The 12,126-nt window shown below is 37.8% G+C and overlaps 1 protein-coding gene across 13 annotated transcripts in view; it reads left to right on the forward strand.

The window, feature by feature from the left end:
- Positions 1-12,126, forward strand: part of ADAM32 (ADAM metallopeptidase domain 32) — a 189,546-nt gene that overhangs the window by 10,838 nt on the left and 166,582 nt on the right. The window lies entirely within an intron of this gene.

A 12,126-nucleotide genomic window follows, 5' to 3' on the forward strand; every position in this document is an offset into this window, starting at 1 on the left:
AAAGTTTACATATAGAAGAGAATGTAGAATTAAGTGTTTTATCTGAGTGATATCTAGGACATCAGCACAAAGAGAATAATTTTCTCCAAAATGTCTAAGACAATTTCTTTTAACTAAAGCCTGTTTCTCAATCTCCACCCCTACACCTAGCAATTCTCAGACGAGAAGAAACATTTCATTCTACTATTTTTATTAGAAAGGGAAATACTTTATTTTGTTCATTGATTTATTTAGCAACTATTTCTCTAGACTTGCCGTGTGCATACCTATATGCCAGGTGTCTTAGGAGATTTAAAAAAAAGAAATATAATTAAGCAAGCTTTGCTTATAAGTGACCAATCTTTTGGTAACATTCTATTTTTAGCAGTTTTGTTGAGGTACAATTTACAACACCATAGAGTTCACCCATTTTAAGGGTACAACTCAACAATTATTACAGCAGTACATAAATAGAATTGTGCAAACATTACCACAGTCCAGTTGTAGAATGTTGCTATCAATCCTAAAAAGATCCCTTATGCACATTTGTAGTTCTTCTCCAGCCCTTGGCAACCGCTGATCTGTTGTCTATCTCTATGTATTTGCCTCTTTAGGGGCATTTTATATAAATGGCAGCATGCAATATGTAAGCTTTTGTATTAGACTTTTTTCACTTAGGATTATCCATTTTGTAGCATTTATCAGGTTATTAATTTTTATATCTTATATGTGGATATACCACATTTTGCTTATCCATTCTCATTCTCCAGTTGATGGACTTTGGATTGTTTTCTGATATTGAGTATTATGAATAATTCTTTTATGAACATTCATGTATGGACATATATTTTCCCTTGGGTAGATTCTTAGGAGTGAAATTGCTGGGCACATGATAAGTTTGTGTTTAACATTTTTAGAAACTGCTACACTGTTTTCCATAGTGACTGTACCAATTTACATGTCACATCAGCAATTTTTGAGTGTTCCAGTTTTTTCACATACTTGTGAACATTTGACGTTTTCTGTCTTTCAGATTAAAGCTATTGTAGTGGGAGTGTAGTGGTATGTAATTGTGGCTTCAATTTGCATTTCTTTAATGAATAATTATGCTGAGTATTTTTCATGAGCCTAATAGCCATTTATATGCCTTTTCTGTGGAATGTCTACTCAAATTATTCTCCTGTTTTAAAATTTAGTTGTTTATTTATTTTTGAGTTCTATGAATTCATTATATATTCTGGACACAAGTTCTCTATTTGGAATTATTTTCTCCCAATTTCTGGCTTGCTTTTTCATTTTTCTCAGTGGTGTTTTTTCAAACACAAACATTTTCAATTTTGATGACATTCAGTTTATCAAATTTTCTTTATATGGATCTTGTTTTTGGTTTTGTATCTAAGAACTCTGTTATGGACTGAACTGTGGCCCCTCAAAATTCATATGTTGAATCCCTAACCCCTAATGTGACTATATTTGGAGATAGGGCCTTATGGAGGTAATTAAGGTTACATGAGGTCAAGGGCCTTATGGAGGTAATTAAGGTTATATGCTGTCACAAGGGTAGGGCTTTAATTAATCTAATAGGACTGATGTACTTATAAGAAGAGGAAATATACTAGGGGTTCATGCATACAAACTGAAGGTCATGAAAGGATACAACAAGAAGGCAGCTGTCTGCAAGCCAAGAGGAGAGGCCTCACCAGAAATCAGCCCTGTTGGCACCTTGATCTTGGACTTCCAGCCTCCAGAACTGTGAGAAAATACATTTTTGTTGGTTAAGCCACCTTGTCTGTGGCATTTTGTTTGGGTAGCTTGAGCAGAGTAATCCGATTTTGGTATTGTGAAGTGGGGTGCTGCTGTAACAAATACCTAAAAATGTTGAAGTGGATTTGGAACTGAGTGAAGGGTAGAGGCTAGAAGACTGGTGAAGTACATGCTAAGAAGAAGCCTAGATTGCCTTGAAGGGACTGTTGGTAGAAATATGGATGCTAAAGGTAATTCTAATGAAGGATCAGAAAGAAAAGACTTATAGAGAAAGCTTTTATAGTCTTAGGGAATATACATATCATTATGAACAGAATAGAACTGATAGAAATATGAACATTAAAGGTGTTTCTGGGCCGGGCACGGTGGCTCACACCTGTAATCCTAGCACTTTGGGAGGCTGACGTGGGCAGATTACCTGAGGTCAGGAGTTCAAGACCAACCTGGGTAACATGGTGAAACCCTGTCTCTACTAAAAATACAAAAATTAGCTGGACGTGGTGGCAGGCACCTGTAGTCCCAGCTACTCGGGAGGCTGAGGCAGGAGAATTGCTTGAACCCAGGAGGCAGAGGTTGCAGTGAGCCGAGATTGGGCCACTGCACATTAGCCTGGGTGACAGAGCAAGACTCCGTCTCAAAAAAAAAAAAAAAAAAAAAGTGTTTCTAGTGAGGTCACAGATAGAAATAAGAAATGTTATTGGAGACTGGAGGAAAGGAGATCCTTGTTAAAAAGTGGCAAAGAACTTGGCTGAATTGTGTTCTAGTCTTTTGTAGAAGGTAGAAATTGTGGGGGAAAACCTTGGGTATTTAGCTGGGGAGATTTCTAAGCAAAATGCTGAAGATGTGGCTTGTTTTGTCATCACTGCTTATAGAAAATGCAAAATGCAAGAGAAGAGAGGTAAATGGAAGGAATTATTTAGCAAAAAGGAACAAGAACTTGAAGATTTGAGAAATTTTCAGCCTACTTTGTATTTTTTAAAATGAGAAATGATGTTTTAGAAAGAACACCAAAGGTGTAGCTGGACAATCAGACAATAAAAAGATTCCTCATGATTTAATCTGCCATGTCAAGTGAAGCCAGGATCAGAGACGGGATTACATCAGCAGAAACACTGCCAGCTGGAACTAAAGGGAACAGAGAAAATTGGATAGAATGAAGGAAGGCTGTTTAACTTCTGGGATTCTACAGGATAGGACGATAGAGTTGTCTGGCTTCAAACATGCATCATTCTTCACAAACACCGCATGTTCTCACTCATAAGTAGGAGTCGAGCAATGAGAACACATGGACACAGGGAGGGGAACATCACACACCGGGGGCAGTCGGGGGGTGGAGGGCTAGGGGAGGGAGAGCATTAGGAGAAATATCTAATGTAGATGACGGGTTGATGGGTGCAGCAAACCACCATGGCACGTGCATACCTATGTAACAAACCTGCACGTTCTGCACATGTACTCCAGAACTTAAAGTATAATAAAAAAAGAAAAAGAGAAGAATGACCCTGAAAGCAATTCAGAGATCATCAGGGCTGCCACTCCTGCTACAGGCCCAGGAGGCAAGGCTGCATTCTCTTTGGTTTCAGAGAGTGGGGCCACCTCCTTGGTTTCAGTAGTCTAGGATGTCACTGTTTATTACCCCAGGAACAAGGCTGTCACCCAGAGCTGTGGGGGCAGAGCCGCTTTACAGAGCTGAGGGGATGGGGCCAGTCCCTAGGGCCATGGGAGAGTTGCTGTCCAAGTGGGCCCAGCAGGGTAGAGCATCCTGTCAAAGAAGAGTATTCTTGAACCTTAAGATCTAACGGAATTTGTCTTGCTAGGTTTTGGACTTTGTTGGGATTGTCACCCCTTTCTTTTTTTCTGGTTTCTCCTTGTTGGCATGGGAATAGCTATTCTATGCCTGTTCTACTATTGTATTTTGGAAGCACATAACTTGTCTGGTTTCACAGGTTCACAACTGGAGAGGAATTTTGCCTCAGGATGAGTCATAACTTGTATCTCAACCATACCTGATTTAAGTGATATTTAGATGAAATTTTGAACTTGGAATTGATGCTAGAATGAGTTAAGGCTTTGGGGCTTTTCCATGCAAGAAGGAAATGAATTTGGGGGGCGCACCATAGGGAAGAATGTTATGAATTGAATTGTGTCCCCCGCCAAATCCATATGTTGAAAACCAAACTCCCAGTATGGAGATAGGACCTTTAAGGAGATAGAGTTAAATGTGATCATAGAGGTGTGACCTTAATCTGATTGGACTGGTGTCCTTATAAGAAGAGGAAGAGATACAAGAGGTCCTTGTCTGTCTCCATGCATACACAGAAAAAAGGCCATGTGAGAACATAGTGAGAAAAGAGCTACCTACATGCCGTAAAGAGAGGCCTCACCAGAAACCAACCTGCTAGCATATTTATCTTGGATTTCTAACATCCAGAACTGTGAGAAAATAACATTTCTGTTTTTGTTTTTGTTTTGAGACAGAGTCTTCCTCTGTTGTCTAGGCTGGAGTGCAGTGGTGCTATCTTGGCTCACTGCAACCTCTGACTCCCAGGTTCAAGCAATTCTCATGCATCAGCCTCCCAAGTAGCTGGAATTACAGGCATGTGCCACCACGCTTGGCTATTTTTTGGTAGAGATGGGGTTTTGCCATGTTGGCCAGGCTAGTCTTGAACTCCTGACCTCAAGCGGTCTGCCTACCTTGGCCTCCCAAAGTGTTGGGATTACAGGCATGAGCCACCACACCTGGTCCTAAAATTTCTGTTGTTAATGTCACCATGCCTGTAATATTTTATTATGGCAGCCTAAGCAGACTAATGTAAGGTCTTTACCTAACCCAAGCTCACAAAGATTTTCTTCTGTGTTTTCTACTAGCTCATAAGTCTATGAGCCAATTTGAGTAAACTTTTGTATATGGTGTGAGGTCAGGATATAGGTTCAGTTTTTTTTGCCTGTGGATCCAACTTTCCCAGCACTGTTTGTAGAAAAGACTATACTTTCCCCACTGAATTGTTTTGATACCTTTGTAGATCAAGTAAATAAAAATGTAAAGGTTTATTTCTGGACTTTTATGTCTTTGCCATTTATCTAGCTGGCTTTCTTTGCACCAAGATCTCATTGCTTTGATTATTGTGCATTTTAGGGCAAGATTTGGAATTGGGTAGTGTAAATCCTTCATTATTCATCTTTTCCAAAATTGCTTTGACTATTCTAAGTCCTTTTTATTTCCATATATATTTTTAGAACAACTAAAAATACCTCTATGATCACATTTAACTCTATCTCCTTAAAGGTCCTGTCTCCACACTGGGGGTTTGGTTTTCAACATATGGATTTGGTCGGGGGGCACAATTCAATCCATAACATTCTTCCCTGTGGTTCCCTCCAAATTCATTTCCCATATTGCATGCCCATTTTTACAAGAAAAACTGCTTGGATTTTGATAGAGATTACATTTAATATATGTCGATTAATTTGGGAGAATTGCTCTTTTTACAATATTGAGTGCTCTGATCTATGAACATGTATGATACCTTCATTTATTTAGAGCTTTAATTTCTGTCATTAAAGTTTGGTAATTTTCTTTCCTTTTTTTTTTTTTTGTTTGAGTTGGAGTCTCACTCTGTCTCCCAGGCTAGAGTGCAGTGGCGCGATCTTGGCTCACTGCAACCTCTGCCTCCTGTGTTCAAGTGATTCTCCTACCTCAGCCTCCCAGGTAGCTGGGATTACAGGCACACGCCATGACACCCAGCTAATTTTTGTATTTTTAGTAGAGACGGGGTTTCGCCATGTTGGCCAGGCTGGTCTTGATATCCTGACCTCAGGTGATCCACCTCCGTCAGCCTCTCAAAGTGCTGGGATTACAGGCATGAGCCACTGTGCCTGGCCTTCTTTTTTTTTTTTTCTTTAACATTTATTTTAAGTTCAGGGGTGCATGTACAGGTTGTGCAGGTTTGTTATATAGGTAAATGTGTGCCATAGTGGGTTGCTGCACATATCATCCCATCACCTAGGTATAAGCTCAGCATCCATTAGCTATACTTCCTAATGCTCTCCCTCCCCCAGCTCTCTGACAGGGCCCATTGTGTGTTGTTCCCCACTATGCGTCCATATGTTCTCATCATTCAGCTCCCACTTATAAGTGAGAACGGGCAGTGTTTGGTTTTCTGTTCCTGCATTAGTTTGCTGAGGATAATGGATTCCAACTCTATCCATGTCTCTGCAAAGGACATGATCTTGTTCCTTTTTATGACTGCATAGTATTCCATGGTATAGATGTACCACATTTTCTTTTTCTTTTTTTTTTTAATTTTTGAGATGGAGTCTTGCTCTGTCGACCAGGCTGGAGTGCAGTGATGTGATCTCTGCTCACTGCAAGCTCCACCTCCCGGGTTCATGCCATTCTCCTGCCTCAGCCTCCCGAGTAGCTGGGACTACAGGCACCTGCCATCATGCCCAGCTAATTTTTGTATTTTTAGTAGAGACGGGGTTTCACCGTGTTAGCCAGGATGGTCTTGATCTCCTGACCTTGTGATCCACCGCCTTGGCCTCCCAAAGTGCTAGGATTACAGGCATGAGCCACCGCGCCCAGCCAATATACTACATTTTCTTTATCCAGTCTATTGTTGATGGGCATTTTGGTTGCTTCCATGTCTTTGCTATTGTGAATACTGCTGCAATAAACATACATGTGTATGTATCTTTACAATAGAATAGTTTATATTCCTTTGGTTATATACCCAGTAAAGGGATTGCTAGGTCAAATGGTATTTCTGCCTCTAGGTCTTTGAGGAATTGCCACACTGTCTTCCACAATGGTTGAACTAATTTACATTCCCCCCAACAGTGTAAAAGTGTTCTTTTTTCTCTGCAACATTGCCAGTATCTGTTGTTTTATGACTTTTTAATAATCACCATTCTAACTGGTGTAAGATAGTATCTGATTGTGGTTTTGATTTGCGTATCTCAAATGAGCAATGATGTTGAGTTTTTTTCATATGTTTGTTGGCCACATGTATGTCTTCTTTCTGCAAGAGTCTGTTCACATCCTTCGCCCAATTTTTAATGGAGTTTTTTGTTTTTTTCTTACAAATTTGCTTACGTTCCTTGTAAACTCTGGATATTTGTTGTTTGTCAGATCTTAACATCTAATGGAATTTGTCTTGCTAGGTTTTGGACTTTGTTGGGATTGTCACTCCTTTCTTTTTTTCTGGTTTCTCCTTGTTGGCATGGGAATAGCTATTCTATGCCTGTCCGACTATTGTGTTTTGGAAGCACGTAACTTGTCTGGTTTCACAGGTTCACAACTGGAGAGGAATTTTGCCTCAGGATGAATCATAACTTGAATCTCAACCATACCTGATTTAAGTGATATTTAGATGGAATTTCGAACTTGGAATTGATGCTAGAATGAGTTCTTCATCCTAGGGGTACTCGATTCTTCATCTGGTAATTTTTAGTGTACAGTGAGTAGATTGCAAAAATTTCTCCCATTCTGTAGGTTGTCTGTTCACTCTGAACATACTTTCTTTTGCCCCACAGAAGCTTTTTAGTTTAATTAGATCCCATTTGTTAATTTTTGTTGCAATTGCTTTTGGTGTTTTCATCATGAAATCTTTATCCATACCTTTGTCCTGAATGGTATTGCCTAGATTTTCTTACAGAGTTTTTATTACTTTGGGTTTTACATTTAAGTCTTTAATCCATCTTGAATTACTTTTTGAATAGGGTGTAAGGAAGGAGTCCAGTTTAAATTTTTTGCATATGGTTTGCCAGTTCTCTTAGCACCACTTATTAAATAGGAAATCCTTTCCCCATTGCTTGTGTTTGTCAGGTTTGTCAGAGATCAGATGGTTGTAGGCATGCGGTCTTATTTCTGAGTTCTCTATTCTGTTCCGTTGGTCAATGTGTCTGTTCTTGTACCAGTAACATGCTGTTTTGGTTACTGTAGCCTTGTAGTAGTTTGAGGTCATGTAGCATGATGCCTTCAGCTTCGTTCTTCTTGCTCGAGTTCGGGTCTTGGCTATTTGGGCTCTTTGGGCTCTTTTTTGGTTCCATATGAATCTTAAAATAGTTTTTCTAATTCTATGAAGAATGTCAATGGTAGTGTAATGGAAATAACATGGAATCTATAAATTATTTTTGGTAGGCCATAAATTAGTATGACCATTTTCATGATATTGATTCTTCCTATCCATGAACATGCAATGTTTTTCCAGTTGTTTGTGTCCTCTCTGATTTCTTTGAGGAGTGGTTTGTAGTTCTCCTTGAAGAGGTCCTTCACTTCCCTCGTTAGCTGCATTCCTAGGTATTTTATTCTTTCTGTAGCAGTTGTGAATGGGAGTTAATTGATGACTTGGTTCTCTGCTTGCCTATTGTTGGTGTATAGGAATGCTAGTGATTTTTGCACATTGATTTTGTATCCTGATACTTTGCTGAAGTTGCTTATTAGCCTAAGAAGCTTTTGGGCTGAGAGGATGGGGTTTTCTAGATATAGGATCATGTCATCTTAAGGACAATTTGACTTCCTTTCTTCCTATTTGAATATCCTTTATTTGTTTCTCTTGCCTGATTGCCCTGGCTGGAACTTCCAGTACTATATTGAATAGGAGTGAGACAGTGCATCCTTGTCTTGTGTCAGTTTGCAAGGGAAAAGCTTCCAGCTTTTGCCCATTTAGTATGATACTGACTGTGGGTTTGTCATATATGGCTCTTATTATTTTGAGGTATGTTCTTTCAATACCTAGTTTACTGAGGGTTTTTAACATGAAGCAATATTGAATTTTATCAAAGGCCTTTTCTGCATCTATTGAGATAATCATGTGGTTTTTGTCTTTAGTTCTGTGTATGTGATGAATCACACTTGTTGATTTGCATATGTTGAACCAACCTTGCATCCTGGGGATGAAGCCTACTTGATCATGGTGGATAAGCTTTTGGATATGCAGGTGGATTCAGTTTGCCAGTATTTTATTCAGGATTTTTGCACTGATTTTCATCAGGGATATTGGCCTGAAGTTTTCTTTTTTTGTTGTATCTCTGTCAGGTTTTGGTATCAGGATGATACTGGCCTCATAAAATGAGTTAGGGAGGAGTCCCTTTCTTTTCAACTGTATAGATAGTTTCAGTAGAAATGGTACCAGCTTTTCTTTGTCTTCTTTTTACCTCTGGTAGAATTCAACTTTGATTCCATCTGGTCCTGGGATTTTTTTGGTTGGTAGGCTATTTATTTCTGCCTCACTTTCAGAACTTGTTATTGGTCTATTCAGGGATTTAGTTTCTTCCTGGTTCAGTCTTGGGAGGGTGTATGTGGCCAGGAGTTTTTCCATTTCTTCTAGATTTTCTAGTTTATGTGCATAGAGCTGTTTATAGTATTCTCTGATGATTGTTTGTATTTCTGTGGGGTCAATGGTGATATCCCCTGTATCATGTCTGATTGTGTTTGAATCTTCTCTCTTTTTCTTCTTTATTAGTCAAGCTAGTAGTCTATCTATATTATTATTTTTTTCCCCAAAAACCAGCTCCTGGATTTATTGATTTTTTGAAGGATTTTTAATATCTCTATCTCCTTCAGTTCTGCCCTGATTTTGGTTATTTCTTGTCTTCTTCTAGCTTTGGGGTTTGTTTGCTCTTAGCTCTCTAGTTCTTTTTGTTGTGATGTTAGGTTGTTAACTTGAGATCTTTCTAGCTTTTTGATGTGGGCATTTAGTGCTATAAATCTCCCTCTTAAAATTGTTTTAGCTGCATTCCAGAGATTCTGGTATGCTGTCTCTTTGTTCTCATTAGTTTCAAATAACTTGATTTCTGCTTTGATTTGATTATTTTCACAACAGTTATTCAGGAACAGGTTGTTCAATGTCCATGTACTTGTGTGGTTTTGACTGAATTTCTTATTCTTGAGATTTCTGTAGATATCTATCAGGTCTGCTTGATCCAGAGCTGAGTTCAGGTCCCATATATCTTTGTTAATTTTCTGTTTTGATGATCTGTCTAATATTGACAGTGTGGTGTTAAAGTCTCCCACTGTTATTTTGTGGGAGTCTAAGTCTCTTTGTAGGTCTCTAAGATCTTGCTTTATTAATCTGGTTGTGCCTGTATTGGGTGCATATATGTTTAGGATAGTTAGCTCTTCTTGTTGAATTGAACCCTTTAGCATTATGTAATGCCCTTCTTTGTCATTTTTTATCTTTGTTGGTTTATAGTCTGTTTTGTCAGAAACTAGGTTTGTAACCTCTGCTCTTTTCTGTTTTCTATTTGCTTGGTAAATTTTCCTCCATCCCTTCATTTTGAGCCTATGTGTCTTTGCACTTGAGATAGTCTCTTAAAGACAGCATACTGATGGGTCTTGGCTCTTTATCCAGCTTGCCAGTCTGTGTCTTTTAATTGGGACATTTAGCCCATTAACATTTAATGTTAGTATTGTTATGTGTGAATTTGATCCTGTCATCATGATGCTAGCTGGTTATTTTACAGACTTGTTTATGCAGTTGCTTCATAGTGTCACTGGTCTGTGTACTTCAGTGTTTTTGTAGTGGCTGGTAACAGGTTTTTGTTTCCATATTTAGTGCTTCCTTCAGGCATTATTCCAAGATAGGCCTGGTGGTGATGATTTCCCTCAGCATTTGCTTGTCTGGAAAGAATCGTATTTCTCCTTCAGTTATGCAGCTTAGTTTGGCCAGATATGAAATTCTATGTTGGGAATTCTTTTCTATAAGAATGTTGAATATTGGCCTCCAATATCTCTTGACCGGGAATGCTCAGTTCTTCATTCTGGGGATACTTGGTTCTTCATCTGGTAATTTTTAATGCACAGGAGGACCTTCACTTGTTTTGGTAAATTTATCATCAAGTATTTTATTATTTTTCATGCTATTGTGAACTGAAATGCTCCTTTAATTTGATTTTTCAGATTGTTTCTGATATATGGAAATACATATACACATTGATTTTTGTTTATTAATCATGTGTCTTGCCACCTTACCTAATTTGTTCATTGGTTCTCGTTTTTTTTTTTTGTCTTTTTTTTTTTTGTGGATTCTTTGGGAGTTTCTACAAACAGGATCATGCCACTGCAAATACAGCATTATCCTGTTTTATGCCTTATTTTCCTTTTCTTTCTAGATGTCTTTAGTTAGTTGAATGGAAATGGTAAGAGGGGACATTTCTGCTTTGTTTCTATCTTGGGAGAAAGTACTCAGTCTTTTAACACTGAATTTCTTGTTAACTAGTGAGGTTTTTGTAAAGGCCTTTATCATGTTCAGGAGGTTCCCTTCTATTCCAAATTTGTCAAATTTTATTGTAAACGTTTATTGGGGTTTTTCAAATGCTTTTTCTACATTTATTGTAATGATCATGTGTTTTTCTTCCTTTAGTTTATTGATGTGGTGTACCATATGAATTAATTTTTGGATGTTAAACCATTCTTGCATTTCTGTGATAAATGGTGTATAATTCTTTTTATATGTCACTGGAATTTGTCTGCTAATATTTCAAGAGGGCTATTGGTCTATAGTTTGTTTTTTGTAATGTCTAGATTTAATTGTTGTATAATTGTATAACCACCATAATTCTGACCTCATAGACTATATTTAGAAATGTTTCTTCTCTATATTTTGAAAGAATTGTGAAGGATTAATATTATTTCTTTAAACATTTGATAGCATTCATCATTGAATTCATCTGCACCTTGGCCTTTCTTTTTGGGAAGATTTATAATTACGAGTGTAATCTTTGTTATAGGTCTATTTGGATTTTATTCAGGTTTGGTAACTTGTTTCTTTTTAGAAATTTATTAATTTTATCTAAGTTATCCAATATGTTGGCATAAAATTGTACATCACATTTCCTTTTTTTTTTTTTTTCAAGACAATGTCTCACTCTGTCACCCAGGCTGGAGTGCAGTGGCACAGTCTTGGCTCACTGCAACCTCAGCCTCCCAGGTTCAAGTGATTCTCCTGCCTCATCCTCCCAAGTAACTGGGATTACAGGTGCCTGCTACCATGCTCACCTAATTTTTGTATTTTTAGTAGAGATGGGGTTTCACCATGTTGACCCAGCTGGTCTTGAACTCCTGATGTCAAGTGATCTGCCTGCCTACATTTTCTTATAATACTTTAAATTTCTAAGGGACAGTAGAGAAGTACCTTTTTATTTCTTATTTTGGTAATTTCTTATTTTTCTTCGTCAGTCTAGTTAAAGGTTTGTCCATTTTGTTGATCTTTTCAAAGAATAATCTTGTTTCATTGATTTTCTTTGTTTTTCTGTTTTCATTTCATTTATTTATGATTTAATTTTTTTGTTATTTCTGCTTGCTTTTGGTTAGTTTGTTATCATTGTTTAAATGTCTTAAGATGGAAATTTAAGTTACTGATTTGATACCTTCCTCTTCTC

The sequence above is a fragment of the Pan troglodytes genome, chromosome 7, assembly GCF_028858775.2.
Source record: "Pan troglodytes isolate AG18354 chromosome 7, NHGRI_mPanTro3-v2.0_pri, whole genome shotgun sequence".
In the NCBI taxonomy this organism is placed as follows: Eukaryota; Metazoa; Chordata; class Mammalia; order Primates; family Hominidae; genus Pan; species Pan troglodytes.